Source organism: Capsicum annuum, chromosome 5, assembly GCF_002878395.1.
Source record: "Capsicum annuum cultivar UCD-10X-F1 chromosome 5, UCD10Xv1.1, whole genome shotgun sequence".
Classification (NCBI taxonomy): domain Eukaryota; kingdom Viridiplantae; phylum Streptophyta; class Magnoliopsida; order Solanales; family Solanaceae; genus Capsicum; species Capsicum annuum.
In genome coordinates, this window is record NC_061115.1 from 51,361,494 (window position 1) to 51,380,501 (window position 19,008).

General features: G+C 36.3%; 1 non-coding gene across 1 annotated transcript; it reads left to right on the forward strand.

Moving 5' to 3' along the window:
- The first annotated feature begins 5,474 nt into the window (after positions 1–5,474).
- LOC124899108 lies at positions 5,475–5,581 on the forward strand. Its single transcript, XR_007056245.1, has one exon. It is a non-coding gene; the product is annotated as a small nucleolar RNA R71 (small nucleolar RNA).
- The last annotated feature ends 13,427 nt before the right edge of the window (positions 5,582–19,008 follow it).

Genomic DNA, 19,008 nt, shown 5'->3' on the forward strand with positions numbered 1-19,008 from the left:
TCCCTCGGTGCTAATTCCTACTCCAATCTTAATAGACACTGATCATGGATTACTGAACTGAACTGGACTAAATTAATTGAGTTTCATTGACTGACAGAATAGTACTGAGATTACTGAATTTCTGAGATTTTTTGAGTCACATGACTGACTATGTTCTATGGATCATGGCTTGACTGAGGGCATTGTGAAAACATGACACTGAATCTAGGCACACAGTTATATTTTTTAGGTACAGGTACCCCCAGGACTTGATGTAAGGAAACTGAAAAGCATGACATTCTTGAATACATGACTAACATCAACAATCCATAAACAATAATTGAAGATATTTCATGGGCATTTGATTATCATAGCTTGGTACGTGAATAAGATAGCATGTATACATAGCATAATTTCATAAGGCTAACTCATGAGAAATCCAACCAACAATTTCAATACATAAGAACAACATAGAAGTTATTTTGGGTCATAATTTAGCTATAGTGCATAATTTCTATCCTCCTAGGCATTTTATCAAATACCTTGCATGCACCCTTAGGGCATAGGAATAATCATCAAATTGACACATTTAAATAACTCAATTTATGGATTTCACTCACTTTGATAATGTAGTTTCAAGAAAAACACCTAAATATTCCAACTTAGGAATCATATAACAAGATAAACATGGTTACAAACAACCCACAATATAAATATCATGATTCATAATTTAAAATAGGGTTCTTGAGCTTTATGAATGAAAGAAATTCATAAATCAACAGAACGCATACCTTAGTTCTTGATTTAGCGAAGATTGACGGAGAGACTTTCTTGAAATTCAATCCTAAATTGAAACCCTGGCTTGTTCTCGAGAGAAACTTGAGATAAACTAGTTTATTTTGGGTTCTAAATAGTTGAATCTCATGTTAAAGGGATTAAACAGGGGTGGGAAATTGACCATTTTAACCCTGGATGCGTCTTTTAAATTGGTGAAAATTTCCCGACCTGGACCCCTGGCGTGACGCGGCTCTATCGCATTGTCACTGGAATTTGACAACTGGGAAATTGGGGGATGGCACGATGCGGAGCCATAATGTTGCCACTTCATTTGCGACCTGGAAGTTTGGCAAGATGTAGAAAAATCACACTGAGACACTAGAAAAATGACAATTTCCATTTGACCTTGTGGCGCGGTGCGCCACTGACCAATTTGGTACTATTTTACGACAGGAACTAGAAATAGTCATAACTTTTTATCCGGTTATCAAATTTGGGGGAATCCTATATTGATGGAAATCTTATTGAATTTCCCATATGAAAAAAAGTGAAAATATTAAAAATTCCTCATGGAATAAACATAATTTAATTAGAAGATAATACTAGACATTCTTGAGACAAAATTATTTAGAAAACTTTGGGGTATTACATACACCCTATGTCAGATGAATTGTAAACATATAATAATATATAACAAAATCAATTGAAAGATATTTAAAGTTGTACATAACTATAACCAACCAAATATCCAATCAAATATCCAACCGGTGTTAGCCTCAATGCCAATACTAATACCAAAGTTAACACCAATACTGACACCGCCCATGACCAGAGCTGTCTGTCAAGACTCTATCCAGAATCAATAACATTCAACCGGAAAATGCCCCCGACCATAGCCAAAACCAAAGTAAAGAAATAACAAAAACAAAAGAAGTCCATAGTATAAAATGGAGCCTTATGGAGTATGAAAGCTCACCACTTTAGTCTGACTCAAAGTTGTCCCCAAATCCAAGTTACTGAGCAGAAGGAATGGTAGTATTACCGATTCCTACATCATGTGGGGATACAGTGCTCGAAGATGATCAGCAAAGTGAACATTTTCATGTACAGAGGGATAAGATAAAATAATGCCAGTAATTCAAAACCAAAGTAAATAAACATAAGTAATCACATAGATACATATAAATATATATATATATATATATATATCATGCTGGGAAAGGGAACCAGGTTTAGGATGAATTTAAAACCTTAACCTGGGTTGAGTAACTTGATCACCCTAAAACCACCCATGGGATATATGGGTTCAGCTCCCCTTGATGAAAGGGCCCCAGTACATGTTAGCTGCACGACCAGAAAAAAAGAACCTGATATGACTAGTACATCTACCAAAATATAAAGTGAGTAATCATGCACACGGTAACCAAGACCACCTCATATCGGTAAATATGAGTTTCTAGTATCAGTCTCCCCGGGACCCCCATCTTCCATGACTTTGCTACTCAACCCTCGTTAAGCCCATATTAAGAACATTTACACATTCCAATAATTTACCAAGGAGTCTTTTAATTGGGAATTAACCATTGGTATTGTCATACCAAAATTAGAGCTTGCAAATCTATCCTTTTATGCCATACCAAAACCATTAACCAGGCAAACTCCCAAGTTTATAATTAAACCAAAACCATGGCCATCAAGGCCTTTCCAAACCATTTAAAACCAACCAAACCAATTTAATTTCCATTATGATATTATGCAATGCAAATATTTCAAGAATAGTCAAACTATGTGACAAAATCATTCTCATTGGCATTTTAACAAACATGTTGAAGGCATATAGTTTCCAAAACCAAAAACCAATCACCAATTGATCATTCCCATGTAACCGCATGTTCAAACCATAATTATAACATGAAAACATAAGAAAAGCAGGGGAAAACATTATCCAACCATAAGCAACCAAAACCCCCAATATCTATTTCAAAACTAACACAATACCATAATAATACCATAAAAACCATTCATTAAAACAAGCTTTTAGTTGAATTAACAATGATGGAGGATTAACATACCTTAGAAACCAAGGAAGATGGAGATATTCACCCTTGAAAGTCCCTAATTGATTGCCTTGTAGAAACCCTAGGATTTTCTTGAACCAAGAGCTTGAGAGAGATTTTTAGAGATTTTTAAGAGTGTTTGAATGAGAATAATAGGTTAATGTATCCCCTAAAGTTGTTTTATGTCATGGGGTCAAAGGGAGTTAAAAGGGGAAATATACAGAATATCCCCAACTTAAAACTATAGAAAACTTGCAGGTGTGTATGAGTTAACCCTCTAACTCATCACCACACCATAATACTGGTACCATCCAGTCATACGTAGAATAGAAAGTTGGACATCCACACACTGTCCACCATATGACTCCATAGCCCCAACTCGTAACCAGACCATACGACTAGTATGGTCCAGTCGTACCTAAGATAGAATCCAAAGAGATTGACACTGGACAACATACGACTACACCTTACTACTCATACCCTATCCTCATGGCTCTTAGTGAGCTACTCATACTCAGAGCTAAATCAAGTTATTAAGATACTAATATGATTAAGGGACCGACCCAAATAAATCTTCCCCATTCTTAATGACCCGTACCCACCAAATCGTTACCATACTAGAAACCCAACAACTCTTTACTGTCCCCCTAATAAATAGGGTTCTCTGACCTGTACCCATACTAAATGACTCGTATAGTGAGTTATTACAAGGATAGTGAATCCAAAACGCAGGAAATTTCCAAGGGCCAAAACTGAGGGTGTTTCAATAGTACCTCAATTTCATAGATTAATCACAAACCAAAAATTAAATCTATTCTAACAAGAAAAATTCTAAGGATATGAGCCAACTTTGTGTCAATGATGGGTTGCCTCTCCTTCAACACCTAATTTTTCATCGCGGCATGACGTTCTTTAACTTTTTACATGGATCCTCAAGGGACCCATCATTCACTTTCCACCCCCTATATCAATGACGGATACCTCTTGTAGTTCCATGGGTTGTTTCTTGGTCTTACATACTTAAAAGGACATTTCATCATTTGGACCTAAAACTTTATTTCTCCTAAATTCATATCAACAATTGCTCTTCCAATTGCAAGACAAGGTTGGCCAAGGATAATAGGTATCTCTTGGTCAATTTCACAATCAAGCATAACTAAGTGCACTAGAAGAATGAAGTAATCCACCTTCACCAAAACATCAAACAAAACTCAAACTGGTTTCTTGATAGGCTGATCCGCCATCAAAAGCCTCATTATTGTTGGAGTGGATGACCAAACCAAGTTTTCAATTGATTGCATAAGTCATGAGATTGATACTTGCACCAAGGTCACACAGATCATTTTCAAAGTTCTGTCCCTATGGTGCAAGGGATTTTCCCTGAGATTTTCATAAGCTTAGCATATCCTGAAATCTCTTGAATGGCCTCTAGCAATGGGATATTAACAGAAAGATTGCTAAGCTTAGCAAGGAATCTATTAAATTTTGCATTATCCTTCTTCTTCTTGAGTCTTTGAGGGAATGGAGGAGGGACCTTCATGGTAGGAAATGGATCACTTTGTGGTTCATCATTCTCAACTACCTTAGGATCTCCTTCCTCATCAACCATTTCTTTAATTATCATTGGTTCTTTTTCATCCCCTTCTTAAGACTTTGTAGCTTCCTTATTTGAATCAACCACATGTTTTTACTTAATATTTGTTTGCTTCATATGTGTATCTTTTTCAACTTCACTCACATAATCACCGAGGTTTTTTCCACTCCTAGTGACTATGGCCAATACTTGAGCATCATTTTTTGGATTTATAATGGTATCACTAGAAAGGCCCCTTTTTTTTCTAGCATTAAGTTGAGTGAAGATTTGGCCAATTTGAGTCTCTAATTTTTTGATTAAGGAGAAGGGTGATACAACCATTTGGTTGATTTGCGACAAGTCGTTTCTTCATTCTTGAACCATCCTATCCATTCCCTCCACTCTTATCAAGATTTGTGCTAGCACATCTTCAGTCTTAAATTTTTTGGGATTAATAAAATTGGAGTCTTTGAATTTTACTTGGTCATGGGGGCCACGTATCTATCATACTCATTTTTTCTTGTGCCTCCAATCACGATCTCTATCCCTATCATGCCACGTATCTATCATACTCATTTTTTCTTGTGCCTCCAATCACGATCTCTATCCCTATTATGCCATTCCTGTTCTTTTTCATGATCGGTCCAACCTTAGTTTCCACCTTGCCTTTGATAGGCTAGGAGAAAACCCACTGGATAGTTATCCAAATATATAATTTCTTCATGAAGCCTCTTAGCCTATTCTTTATCATATCCCTTGGATGCCACGACATTTACTATTTTTGTGGGTACACCCATCACATGCTTCATTAGGAGCTCTAATTGTATTATTATTTTTGCCATGTTTTCCTCTCTCTCTTCTTCTTTCTTCCTATGCACTTTATCAATATAGGAGGTGGTAGGGGACCCTTTAGCTACCTCGGTGTATCGGATATTCCACCCCTTATTTTTCTTTTTAACTTCCTCAAGCAAGTTTGTAGCCAAGTTATAAGATAATTTCACAAGTGACCCCTCGATAGTATTATCCACCACGGTTTTGTTTAGTTGATCCAAAGCTCGATAGAAGATTGAAAGAAGAATTTTCTTCGAACATCCTGGTTGGGACATTGGATAAGATTTCCATTAAATCTCTTCCACTCCGCATATAAAGGCTCTCTATTCAATTGATGAAAGTTTGTGATTTCTTCACGCAATTGCAACATCTTTGATGGTAGGAATTATCGATCGAAGAAAGGATCAATAAGTTCATCCCATGATGTTATTGACCCAGTGGGAAGATATCATATCCACAACACTGTCTCACCCATTAGAGAAAATAAAAAGAGGTGCAGTCGGATGGATTTTTGTGAGATATGAGCAATATCTAAGGGGCACACACTTCTATAATATTCTTTAAGTTCAAATTTGGGTCTTCATGAGCTTGACCTCGGAAGAGACCTTTTATTTGAAGCATGTGCAACATAACACTCAGGACATAGAATACCCCATTCCCTTGATTAGGTGGGATACGGATAGTACTCGTACGTCCAACATCAAGGAGTTGACCCATATTATCAAGGGGCCCATCAAAGGTCCCAACATTACTTGCATTATCACTCATTATGTCGTGGACACTATTGAAATCACCTAAAAGAAAACAAAAACAAAAACCGAAATAACTAACAACCACTACGGGTAAACCCAAAGCTACTATCAATATCGTACAAGCAAAAACTAAGTTTCACTCCCCGACAAGGGCACCATTTTGGTCACGCTCAACTTACTCTATAATTTATGGACAAGGAAATCTTATCAAATATAATAACCCAATATGAGTTAGGGTCGAATCCTTGAGGAATAAATGTAGTATTCAAATCCTATGTGTGTTGAAAGCGTCTAAGTATATACCCGTAGTGTAAATGAAATGAAATATATGAATTAAAATAAAGAAGGGGGTTGGTTTGGAAGGTTATTATAGCGAACTCTAATCAAACTACAAATTAAAAGCAACAAATATAGATAATATTCCTATATGAAAATGGTTTTGGGATTATGTCTTTCTATGGGTGAATAATACATGGGTTCATGATAATCAAATGCAAAACCTAGTTAATGACTATAGGGGTAGGCTACGTTAGGGGTTTTAATGATATTTTATCAACCAACCACCAAAATTATTACCCATGGACCCTTTCAGATACCTCATGGCTGTGGCAAATAAATCCACCCAAAACCTCAAATGGGCATCCCTATTTCTAGAAAGATGCCCAAGACATAGCAAACTCACAATCCATTCCTATTTCTAAGATAATGTACAGGAATAACCTAAATGTCTAATTATTATCCACTAATAACTTGTCACCTATATCCTTATTTAAAGGATCATATGGGATCCATAAGCATACCCACATCCCTCTTTCAAGGGTGATGTGAGATTTTGGGAATTTAGGGTTTTCAGCCAAAAATTCCCATTCAACATATAAGTATTAGAGAAACCCAACATCATTAACCAAGATTCTACGCTAATAATTAAAACCCACACATAATTGCACCCTATTTCAAAATAATCCCAAGATAAATGTTTAGCTACTCATAAAGTTTAAGAAAAGAAATATACCAAAAAGATCATTCAATGCTTCCATTCAAAATACAAGAAAAAGTATTCTTCAATTCAAATTCAATTACAACTAAACTCAATTGAAAAATTAAGCACAATATTCTTGCCCGAATTAGAAGGGTTCTACAAAGCAAGAAATTCAAAATCTCATTGGAGGTGTCCAAAAAATGAAAGGGTTTTAGTCCTATAGAGAATTGGATCCAGTTATAGAAAATGAAAAATCTTCACCTAGGCTATTTTTCGTTCAACCGCGATCGTCAGAGCTTGATCACGATTATGGTGAGCCCATCGCAATTTCTATCTTGACTATTCTTGACTTATCGCGATCAGGACCCTTAGACCACGATCGCAATAACTGAGGGTCAATTTTTGCTCATGCTTTTTTTTCAGCTTTTGCACTAACTCTTCCCTTTTAGAACTTTTTTCAACTCGTTTTACTTCTTTTTATCTCATCACCTATATACCTGTAAAACATGAGAATTAGTGCATTTAAATGATAAATTCATCCCATTAACACCTTTAAATCATAGTAGTGTGTAGAAATTTGGTCATTAATAAGTGTTAAATTTATCATTCATCAACCACCCCTATTTAATGGGTAGTACTATAGGTGCTGGAAAACCAAGATATATGACTTTATTATGGCTAAGGACAGTGAGCTGATGGATATAATACTTGATGGTCCTCATGTGCCAGTTAGATAAAACACCCTAAACTTGGACCCTTAGAAAAATTTCCTAAGTTGAGCATACTGGGCAAGGTATGACTCATGCATACAAGTCATATACTAGGGTATGACTAGTACCCACCTTCTCGTATGATGATCAGTCTGGGATGAAAACATTCTATCCAAGATATGATTTGGACTCTCTCTAGTCGTATGTTAGGGTACCAATCATATATTGCCTAGTCGTATGATATTTTGAGGATAATCTTGATGTTTCTGTCCAAGGTATGACTCTAAGGGTACTTCTCGTACCTTAGGGTATGACTTGGCCTTGTATGGTCATATGTTTATCAGTATGGGGATCTTAGGTAAGGCTTATGGTATAGGTTAGGGTAATACTCGTACACTAGGATACGGTTTATATAGAGTGGTCGTACCCTCCTGGGTTTAAATTTTAAGCTTTTAAGATGAGGAATTCTAGATATTTCCCACCCTCTAAACCCTTGACCCACGACTTATAACATTATTTGGCCTTTTATTTTTGAATTATACAAGATCTAAACACTCTTAAATCCTCTCTAAACTTCTCTAACAAGATTGGGACTAGGGTTTATCAAAGAGGCCATCTAGAGACTTGCGGACCAAGAATCTCTCTGTGAATTATCTTGTATAAGGCAAGTTACTCCTCCCTCATTGTTAGTTACAACTAAAGGCATATTTTAATGTGTTTTAAACAATGATTGTGAATCATAAATTATGGTTTTGAAAACCAATGATGAAGGTTTTTTATGATTAATGTTGTGTATTGTATACTCTTGATTTAAATAATATTTTCACATATTTTTGGTGATGGTTTGCATATGTGGGTGCTTTTTGATTTTGGTTTAACAAATGGGTAATGGGTAACCTTAACGTTAATGATTTTTATCTTGGTTTTGGTCTTGTTAAAGGTGTTCCCTCAAGGTGTTTATGAAAATGTCTAAAAGAAATTACTAGTCACATATTAGTGGTGCTTTGAACTAAGGCAATGAATTAATGAGTATAAATGGTTTGAAAATGGTTTTGTAAAGGCCTTGTTGGCCATGAAATGGTTTAAATGAAAACCTTGGTGGTTTAATTGATTAAAATGGGTTTAAGTCCCTAAACCTTAGAGTTAGTAAGTATCCTTATTAGATGATAGGTTAGAGCCCTAAAATCATATAAATGGTTGATTGATAAGGCTAATGGCATGTGTATACTTGCAAGTAGTGTTGGAATGATGATACAAATGAAGTGACTTTGGTATAAAATTGAATAAATGGTTGGTTATGTGTGAATGGTTTTAATTTAGGCTTTAAAGTGGGATGTATTATCCAAGCCGTGAAAGGCAGAGGTCCCAGGGGAACCGAATTTGAAAACTTATGATTTTCTGATATGAGGTTTGGTCTTGGTGACCATGTGTATGATGTCACACTTATATTCTTGGAGACGTACCAATCATCTTATATTCTCTCTGGATCATGACGTAAACACGTGTTGGGGCCCTTTCAGCAGATAGCGTTGACCCTATATAGCCCATGGGTGAATTCTGAATGGCAAAGCTACATATCCCAGGTTAATGATTTCAAAGTTCATGCTAAACATAGTTCCTTTTCTCGACATGGTTATATCTATAAATATGTATGGTTGTGAAAGCATATAGTTGTTTACTTGGTTTTGATAGGTTGACATTATTTTATCCTTATCCTGAGTACTTGCTAGCATTCACCCACTAACCCATCTTTGGGTGACTTCATCCCCACATGATGCAGAAATTGGCCATACTACTACTCCTGCTCATTGATCAAATTCGGGGATAGTCGATGTTGGATTAAAGTGGTGAGGTTTTATAGTTTGGAAGGCATCCATTTCATGTGATGGTTTTACTTTACATACTTTTATATTTTCATAGAATTGGTTTTTGGCTATGGTCGGGGGCATGTCGTGATTAGATATTCATTAGTCTAGAGGCTTTGTATGGATAACTATGGACTTGGGTATGGAGTGGTTATGATTTATATATTATATACATTGGAATATCATTTTGGTTTGGTTGGTTGGTTATTGGATGGATTGACTTAGTCAGGTTGGTCTAGTAAGTAGATCTATACTAAAGTCATTATATATTTTAATTTTCTATCTTGCTATATAGTCAAAATTCATTCAACTTAGGGTATATATTGGTTGTTTAGATTGGGTTTAGGGGTGGTATCTAGTCCCGGTTGGACTTGAGATGCCCATTACGACAAGGCCCCAATTTGGGTCGTGTCAAGTTCGTATTAGAGCTAGGTTTTGGTGTCATGGGGTGTCCATAAAGTCATGTCAAGTAGAGTCTTGCTTATGGGAGCGTCGTGCACCATACTTATAATCAGGAGGCTATGAGGCATTTAAGAATGTTTTGCTTTCTTCTTGTTCTATTTTGGGTTATAGAGTTTAAGGTCTTGAACTCCTCCCTAAATCTTCTTGGGTTTGCTTGTTCAAATCATGTCCTCTCAATGATCTAAAGTTCATGGAAACTCACCTGTCCCACTCGAGGATGACATGGATGGATCTAGTCCTAACTCATGAGGCACAGACCCAATTAAGGGTCGTAGTTTCTGATTTTCCCCATAAAGTTCCATTGGTGTTTACTAACCCTACTTCCGAAGGTAGCACTCATGATAAGTTACCTCAAGGAGAGGTTGCCAATGTCGAGTTTCGACACCATTAATCTATTAACCCAGATAGTAAAACTCTATTACGCTAGCCCGATCCTATTAGTATGAGGGCGAATAAGGCAAGGTTGGGAAATAAGCAGAGTAAGAGGTCTTGATTTTCTAAACAAAGAGGAGGCCAACAATATGGTGGTAAGTGGTCCAAGAGGAAGAGTTGGGTTAGTCTTAACTCTTGTTCTATGGCTAGTACTCCCTACCTAAAGCCATTGGGAGATAGGTATTTTAAAATTGGTATTGCTTCTAGGGAACAAGGTGACCAATCTCGAGGCGGTAGGGTACAATCCATACCATCCTATCCTTCTTATAGATTTGGTGGTCGATTGCACCATGGTAGTTATGGGGATGGGAGAAATTGGTGTTTTAGTTGTGGCCAGTTGGGTCACATACAATGGAAGTGTCCTATAAGGGTTGTCGCTTGGGAAACTAGGACACTAGTTACCACTTCTCTAGCTCTTGCACCAAGGGATGTGCTTCTGGCTCTGACACTGGTCGATATCGTCTCAATGACCTTACTCTAGCTCTTACTATCCCTCAGGAGTCCAAGGAATTTTCTGATACTGACATTGGTATGTTAAAAACTCTTTTTCCATTAGGTGTATTGGTTACTCGGTCTGGGGTCCCCTCTATCTTATGTGACCCCATTTATGGTTGTATATTTTGGTTTTGGTCCTAACATTATTTTGGACTCTATTTTTTAATTTCTACCCCAGTAGATGACTCTGTGATTGTCAAAAGGGTCTGTAGGGAGTGTATGGTATATTTTAGTAGTAGGGATGGCAATGGTGCGGTGCGGGTGCGGTGTGGGTTTTTACTAAACCCGCAAGTTCTAAAACCGCACCACACCACACCGCATGACATTTAAACCCGCATAAACCCGCCCCACATTCATACCCGTGGATAACTGTACCGCACCGCCCCATGTTTTTATTTTTTCCTTTTTTTTTTGAAAAATTTGTAACTCTATTGAAAATCATAATATTTTCAAATCTACAACTAGAAAATAATAACTGATTTCTATTATATCACTTTTCACTAAAAAATTGTCAGAAAGTATAACGTGTACAAGTAATGATCAAATATCATATTTTTATTCAAACGAATAGAGATGTTAAAAAAGCTACTATAAAATTATTTATTCGTAGTGTTATGCATGTAGTTTTAAGTATCATAAAATTTAAGTAAAGAATACATATAATTTTAGGTATATTCATGAGAACAATATTAATTTTTAGCTTTTTTGTTATTTTAAACTCTCATATACCCACAACCCGCACCACACCACACCATTTTAAAAAAAAATTACTTTAACCCGCATCACATCCACACCAAACCGCATAACTTAAAACCCGTACTACACCACATAGCTTAAAACCCGCACCTCACCACACCTGCATCGCCCCGTTGCCATTCCTAGTTAGTAGTAAAAGGTGTTTTGGTGGTTTTGTTTGACTCGGATATGGTGGATTTTAGTGTCATTCTGGGTATGGATTGGTTACACTCATCCTATGCATTATTATACTATCATACCCATAAGGTTGTCGTTAGACTCTATGGTGAGTCGGATATGGAATAGGAGAATCGTTCCCTGGCTATTAAAGGAAAGGTTATATCATAACTTAGATCTTGGAGAGTAATCTTCAAAGGAGGTGTCTCTATCATTTGGTTCGGGTTAAAGATTCTGACTCAGAAGTTCCTTCCTTCCGTTCGGTTTTGGTAGTGAATGAGTTTTTTTAGGTCTTTCCTAGTGGCCCTTATAGTTTCCTTCTAATGAGGAGATTGAGTTGTGTATTGGTTTTGTTTCGGATACTTGTCCAAATTTCTATTCTTTCTTTGTAGAATGGTTCTGATTGGATTAGAGGAGCTTAAGGGGCAATCAATGGATTTCTTAGAAAAAGGTTTCATCTGCCCTAGTATTTCTCCATGGGGTGATTCTATTCTTTCATGCATAAGGGGGTGGGGTCTTTCTCAGAAATACATAGGTTGTCGGTGGGTGAATAAGGAATTTAGAGTGTCCTCCTTTATGGATGAACCATGCATGATTATAGTTATATGGGGTACTTTATTAGTAGTGCATGGTGGTTGATAAATGCTAGGTTTGATCCTAGGTATTGATTTTGATGAAAAGGGTATGTCAGCTCGGGGATAGCAATATGAGGATTGTGGAGGTAGATTTGTAGGTTGGATGAGGTGTGTAAAAGGGGTGAGGTTGATTGTTTAGGGAATACAATAGTGGGAAATTTATGACATCTAGGCCGAAGGTTCAGGTTTAACCGATGGATTAGGGGATTGATTCATTAGATGGGTTAGAACGTGGAGTTTGTGTGACTATACTGGGATCTAGGTGTCATATAGATGAATAAGGTTTAGGTATAAGATACCCAACATCCCTAGTGATCATCCTTGGTGATACCTGTTAGAGCGGAGTATTACACTTATAGGTATAGCAAGATGGAGGTCGAAGGTTAATCTTAAAATTTCCTTTTAGGGGTGGACTCTATGTCATGACCCAAGACTATTCCCTAGTCGTGACAATGGTTCTTACAACCACAAGTGACCATAATCTAACCCATGAGCTGGTACCTACTATGAGTACTGAATAAAATAGTAATACAATCTATATACGGAAGATAAACTAGAAAGAAACTGTAAAAATGGATATTAAAAAATGAAATAATAACATGTCTAAAATATCTGATAAAAACACTGGAAATCAAACTATCTGACTGAATAGCTGATAATACTAAATGAACTGACTGACAGTCTAACTGATTGTCTGAGCATCAGAAAGCCTCTAAACTGACTGAGGAGTTGATGGGATAGGCCCTCAACTAACTTTGACTGACAGAACATAATGAAATACTAAAATAACTAAATAAGTGATAATATGTCCTCGAGGGATGAGGACTCACCACTGCTGCTACTATTGTAATGCTGACCCCATATAGCCCATGGGTGAATTCTAAAAGGCAAAGCTACACATCCTAGGTTAATGATTTTAAAGTTCATGCTAAACCCGATTCCCTTTCTCAGCATGGGTATATCTATAAATATGTATGGTTATGAATGCATGTGGTTTTTTACTTAGTTTAAAGGTTAGCATTATTTTATCCTTCTCTTGAGTACTTGCTAGCGTTCCCCTGCTAACCCATCTTCAAGCAGTTGTATCCCTACGTGATGCAGGAACCGACCACACTACTCCTCCTGCTCATTGATTGGATTTAGGGATGGTTGGTATTGGATTAAAGTGGCGATCTTCCATAGTTTGGAAGGCATCCATTTCATGTGATGGTTTAATTTACAAACTTTTGTCTTTTCATAGACTTTATTTTTGCCTATGGTCGGTGGCATGTCCCGGCTACATATTCATTGGTTTGGTCTAGAGGCTTTGTATGGACAACTGTGGACTTGAGTATGGAGTGGTTATGATTTATATATTTATATACATTAGATTATCATTTTGGTTTAGTTGGTTGGTTATTAGATGGATTGACTTAGTCAGATTGGTCTAGTAAGTAGACCTATCCCAAAGTCATTATATCTTTTAAATTTCTATCTTGCTATATAGTCAAAATTCATTCGAATCAAGGTATATATTGGTTGGTTGGATTGGGTTTTGGGGGTGGTCTATGGTCCTAGTTGGACTTGAGATGCCCATTTTGACAAGGCCTCAGTTTGGGTCATGTCATTAGAGAGGTCAAAGAAAGAGGCATAACAATGATGGTTGTCAAAACTAAGAGAGAGTTTGATGATGAAGATTGAAAGAAAGTTGAGAAGAATTACAAGGCAGAGAAATTACTTGCGTGTGGCATAGGACCTGATGAATATAATAGGATTTCTTCTTGTGAAAAAGCTAAGGAAATTAGGGATTGCTTGAGGACTGCTCATGAAGGAACCACTGGTGTGAAGGACTCAAAAGTTGATGTACTGACTACTCAGTGTGAAACCTTCACCATGAAAGAAGGAGAACCATCCAAGAGATGCATACTAGATTCACTTCAATCACCAATGAGTTGCACTGCTTAGAAGAAGTTCTTCCTTTGTATAAATTAGTGAGAAACATTATGGGAGTTCTTCCTAAATCCTAGGAAAGCAAAGTAGATGCTATCTTTAAGGCAAGAAACTTGAAAACTCTCACAATGGATGAATTTATTGATAATCTGAAGACTCATGAACTCAAGAAGCAGCAAGGGCAAGAGAAAAAGGAAGCAAAAAAAGAAAATCCTCTGGCATTAAAGGCTTCAAAGTTTGATTCAAGTGAGGAGGACACTAATGTTTCCTATTTGGAAAAAAGGATTGATAGAGCAATAAAGAAAAGTAGTCAGTTTCAAAGAAAATTAAGTAGCAACAAAATGGGTGGTACAGTTGAAGTTTGCCATAAATGTGGAAAACCTAGGCATTTCATCAAATATTTCCCAATGCACAAACTGGATTATAAATAATATCTAAAGTCTAGAGGTGAAAAGGGAAAGAAGAAGGACTAGGTCCCTAAAAAGTTAATAAGAAAGGTTGCAGTGGATTATGCAATGAAACAAGCATTAGCTATATGGGGAGATTCCTCCAGTGAATATAAGAAGGATGAAAAGATTGAAGATGTTTCTATGCTGAAAGTGGAAGATGAGAATGTCACCTTTGACTCTTTGTTTGCTCTTATGTCATACACTGAAGATGAAGAATAAAATAAGGTAATTATTTTTGACATTAAAGAAAATTTAGATAACTACTCTGCTATAAAGATAAAGAAGCTTGCAAATGCACTGATTGATTTTGTGTCTAAACTTACTGCTGAGAAAAATGTGTTAGAAGTGAAAGTAGAAAATCAAGATCTTGAATTAATAGCCTTAAATCTCCAGATATCTGAAATAGAATAATAGTTCACTAAGTTGAAATCTGAAAATCTGAGTCCAATGAATCAACTGCAGAAAGTGGATAATTCTAATGGTAAAAGGGAAGAAAGAAACCTCAAGGGTTCAAATTGAGCTTGTATAAAAATTGAGGGATTCTCAAAAGCATCTCATGACTGCACTCAATAAGAATAAGGAACTATAAAAGGACCTGGTCCATATAAGAGAAGAACTTAACAAATCACTAAAATAGACCACATCCTTACAAATCCTTTCTAATTTAACTGGTCAGGGTATTAATAATGGTAAAGGCCTTAGATTTCAGTATAAAACCCAATCACTTGGGTCTTAAGGAAAAGTTGTTCATGGTGCTATAAACAAGGTTCAAAAACCTCTATGTACTTATTGTAGAAGAGATGGGCATTTGAAGGAAAACTATAAATATTGGCTTGGAGCGATAATGAGCAGTGCTAGATATATCCAGTACAAAATTTATCACCCTAAGGGTTCCATATCCTTGAAAATGTGAAGAATAACTCTCTACCCAGATGGGATAAGAAAGATTTGATTACACCTTTATCTTTCTTTTGGGAACTCAAACTCAAGTGGGTTCCCAAATCTAACAAATAGTTTTGATTGCATGTAGGAGAAAGAGAATATAGTCAAAACTGGTTTATGAATAGTGGATGCTTAAAGAACATGACCAAGAGGACTGACTACTTTCTCTCTCTCAAGACACTTCAAGGTAGAGATGTCTAATGGTAAAAACGGCTATATCTATGGTATGGGGAAATATTGGAAAATCACCTGATCAAGTAATAGAATATGTGTACTATGTTAATGGCCTCAAGTACAGTCTTCTAAGTGTTTCTCAAATCTATGAAAAAGGTAATGAGGTAAAGTTCTCATATGATGGATATATTATGCCAAGCTTGATGTTTGGGAGAGTTATTCTCAAAGTCAAAAGGTTCAAAAATATGTACGTGGCTAATTTAGAGTTTGTAGCTAATAGGGAATTAACTTTCTTAAGTGTTCAAAGTTAAGATGTTGATCTATAGCACAAAAGTTTGGAACATGTAAGTTCCTCTTTACTGAATAAGTAGATTTCAAATGACCTGGCCGTGGTATGCCAAAGCTGAAATTTCCAGATAGTAAGGTTTGTAATGTTTGTGTTAAGGGTAAACAAACTAGGTCTTCCATTAAGTTGAAGAAGCAGGTGAGTACTTCTAGACCTTTTGAGTTGCTGCACATAGATCTATGTGGACCTGTTAAAGTCCAAAGTACAGAAGGAAAGAAGTATGTGTTGTCACTATAGATGAATACTCCAGGTTTACCTGGACAATGTTCTTGAGAATCAAGGATGAAACCTATGAGGTTCTGGTAACTTTTGCCAAGCAAATTCAAAAGAATATGAATTGTAAATTGTTGAGTTTAGATCAGATCATGGAACTTAATTTGAGAACCCCTAAGTTGCAGGATTCTGTGTTGAATATGGAATTAGTCACAACTTTTCTACTCTTAGGACTCCTCAGCAATATATAGTTATTGAAAAAAAATAGAACCCTCATAAAGATTGCCAAGACCATACAAATTGACAGTAGGCTTATAAAGAGCTTTTGGGCTGAAGTTGTTAACACAATCTATTATGTGACAAATAGGTGTTTGATTATATCTCTCCTAAACAAGACCCTATATGATCTTGTGTTCAATATAAAGCCTAAGCTTGACTACTTAAGACCTTTTGGGTGTAAGTTCTTTATGATAAATAATGGAAAGAATAAACTAAAAAAGTTTGACTTCAAAAGTGATGAAGCAACATTTGTGGGATACTCCTCAACAAGCAAAGTATACAGAGTTTTTAATAAAAGGACTTTTTGTGTTGAAGAAAGTACACATATGGTCTTTGATGAGTCTGGAAAACTAGTAAATTCAAGTGATGATGAAGATTCTGATATCAAAGAACTCATTCCTGTTCAAAGGAATGATATTACTGAAGATGATAGTCAAGGACTAAATGATACAGTTGGGAATGGTGAAGGTAATGGTGATCCAGGATCTTAGTTACAAACCCCTGCTCTAGTTGAAGAATATCAAGAAGGGTCCAGTCAAACTCTCCAGGTACCTAGTACTAGTGGAACTCATCTCATAAGATCAAACTGGAGGCACAAATCTTCTCACCCACTTATAATCTAGCTACACCTTTGGAAGCTAGAGTCCAAACAAGAGCTCAAGGTAAACATTTCATGGAATTCTCAATATTTTTGTCCCAAATTGAGCCCAAAAATATGAAAGAAGCTCTGAAAGATATTGACTGAATCAATCCAATGCATGAGGAGCTTCAGCAATTTGAAAAAAGTAAAGTCTGGCACCTGGTCCCTAGACCTGTTGACAGAACAACTAGTGGGACCAAATAGGTGTACAAGGATTTAGGATTTTGGGATTGTCTCAGACACCATCCTGCTGATGTGTGACAATACAAATGCTCTCAACATGGCTAGCAATCCAGTGCAACATAAGAGGACAAATCATATTAATGTAACGCATCACTTTCTGAGAGACAATGTAGAAAAGGGAGTTATTTGCATAAAGTTTTGCAAGACTGAGGATAAGATAGCCAACATCTTTACTAAGGCTCTTTACAAGGACCAATTTGTAAAGAACAAGTTAAGGGTGGGGTTGATCAAAATAACCTGACCTACTAAGATGAATTAATTTTTCTCCATAAAATTAGCTATGATCAGGAAACAGGTATCCTTGATAAAGTATGTACTTGTTGGTGTAACTTAGTATCATACCTTTGAAGTCATACACACGTAAGAATTGCTTTGTAAGAGAATAGTTAAGACAGACACAAATTGAGAATTCACTCAAGAAAGAGAGGGACCTGATCCCATCTCTCATGTTAGTACCAAAATAGTGTGCTTTAGAAATTATAAAATTCTGTCTAAAAAAGCTACACGTCTTTCCTTGTGTGACTAAAAGCCATCAAATCTTTAGTAAGGTGAAAGGTCGCACCTATTAGGACTAGATATGTCATTTCATTCAAAGGCATCTTAATGACAACAGTTATCTCCCTTAAATACAAAATAAAACTTATTCTATTTCATTCTCTTCCAAATTAATTCACAAATCATCTTCTTTAATTATTCTTTCTCTCATAAATAAATTATTCCTCTCTCTCTTATAAAAGATCCAAATGACTGAAATTCCCACCCACTTGAGCCTTGCTAAAGACCTAGAAATTAGTCAATCCCCAAATATTTAGTCTAAAAAGCCCTAAATTAAACATTCTGATTCTTTAATACCTAAAACTGTAGAAGATCCCTCCTCAAATCCTAAACAAGAATTTCAGCACACGTCACCTACTGCATTCTCTCTAGAAAGATTCTAAAGGTAGAAACTATTGAGATTCTAGAGGTACCTGTTCCTATTAAAACTTCAGCGACCATGGAAAACCCTGTTGGTTTAACCATGGAGGTACACCTAAATTAAGGCTTTGGTTCACTAATTATACCTACAGTTTCTTAACTTGAAGTTTCTCTTTCCTCAAGAGAACCAAAAAGTCCTAAAGCCTCTGAAATACTTAATGTACCTAGTTCGCCTTCCTCTTCAGATTCAAACCCCATTTTTTTGTCAGTTGTTCAATGAAGAAATTCTAGTAAAAAGGTCTGACCTTTCCAACAGTGAGAATTGGGTAGTTTAGAACATACGTTTTCTTGCCATTGATGAAAGATCCTTTGGTGTAGAAGAGAAAATAGTAGGTGAAAAGGCTGATGTCACAAAAGAT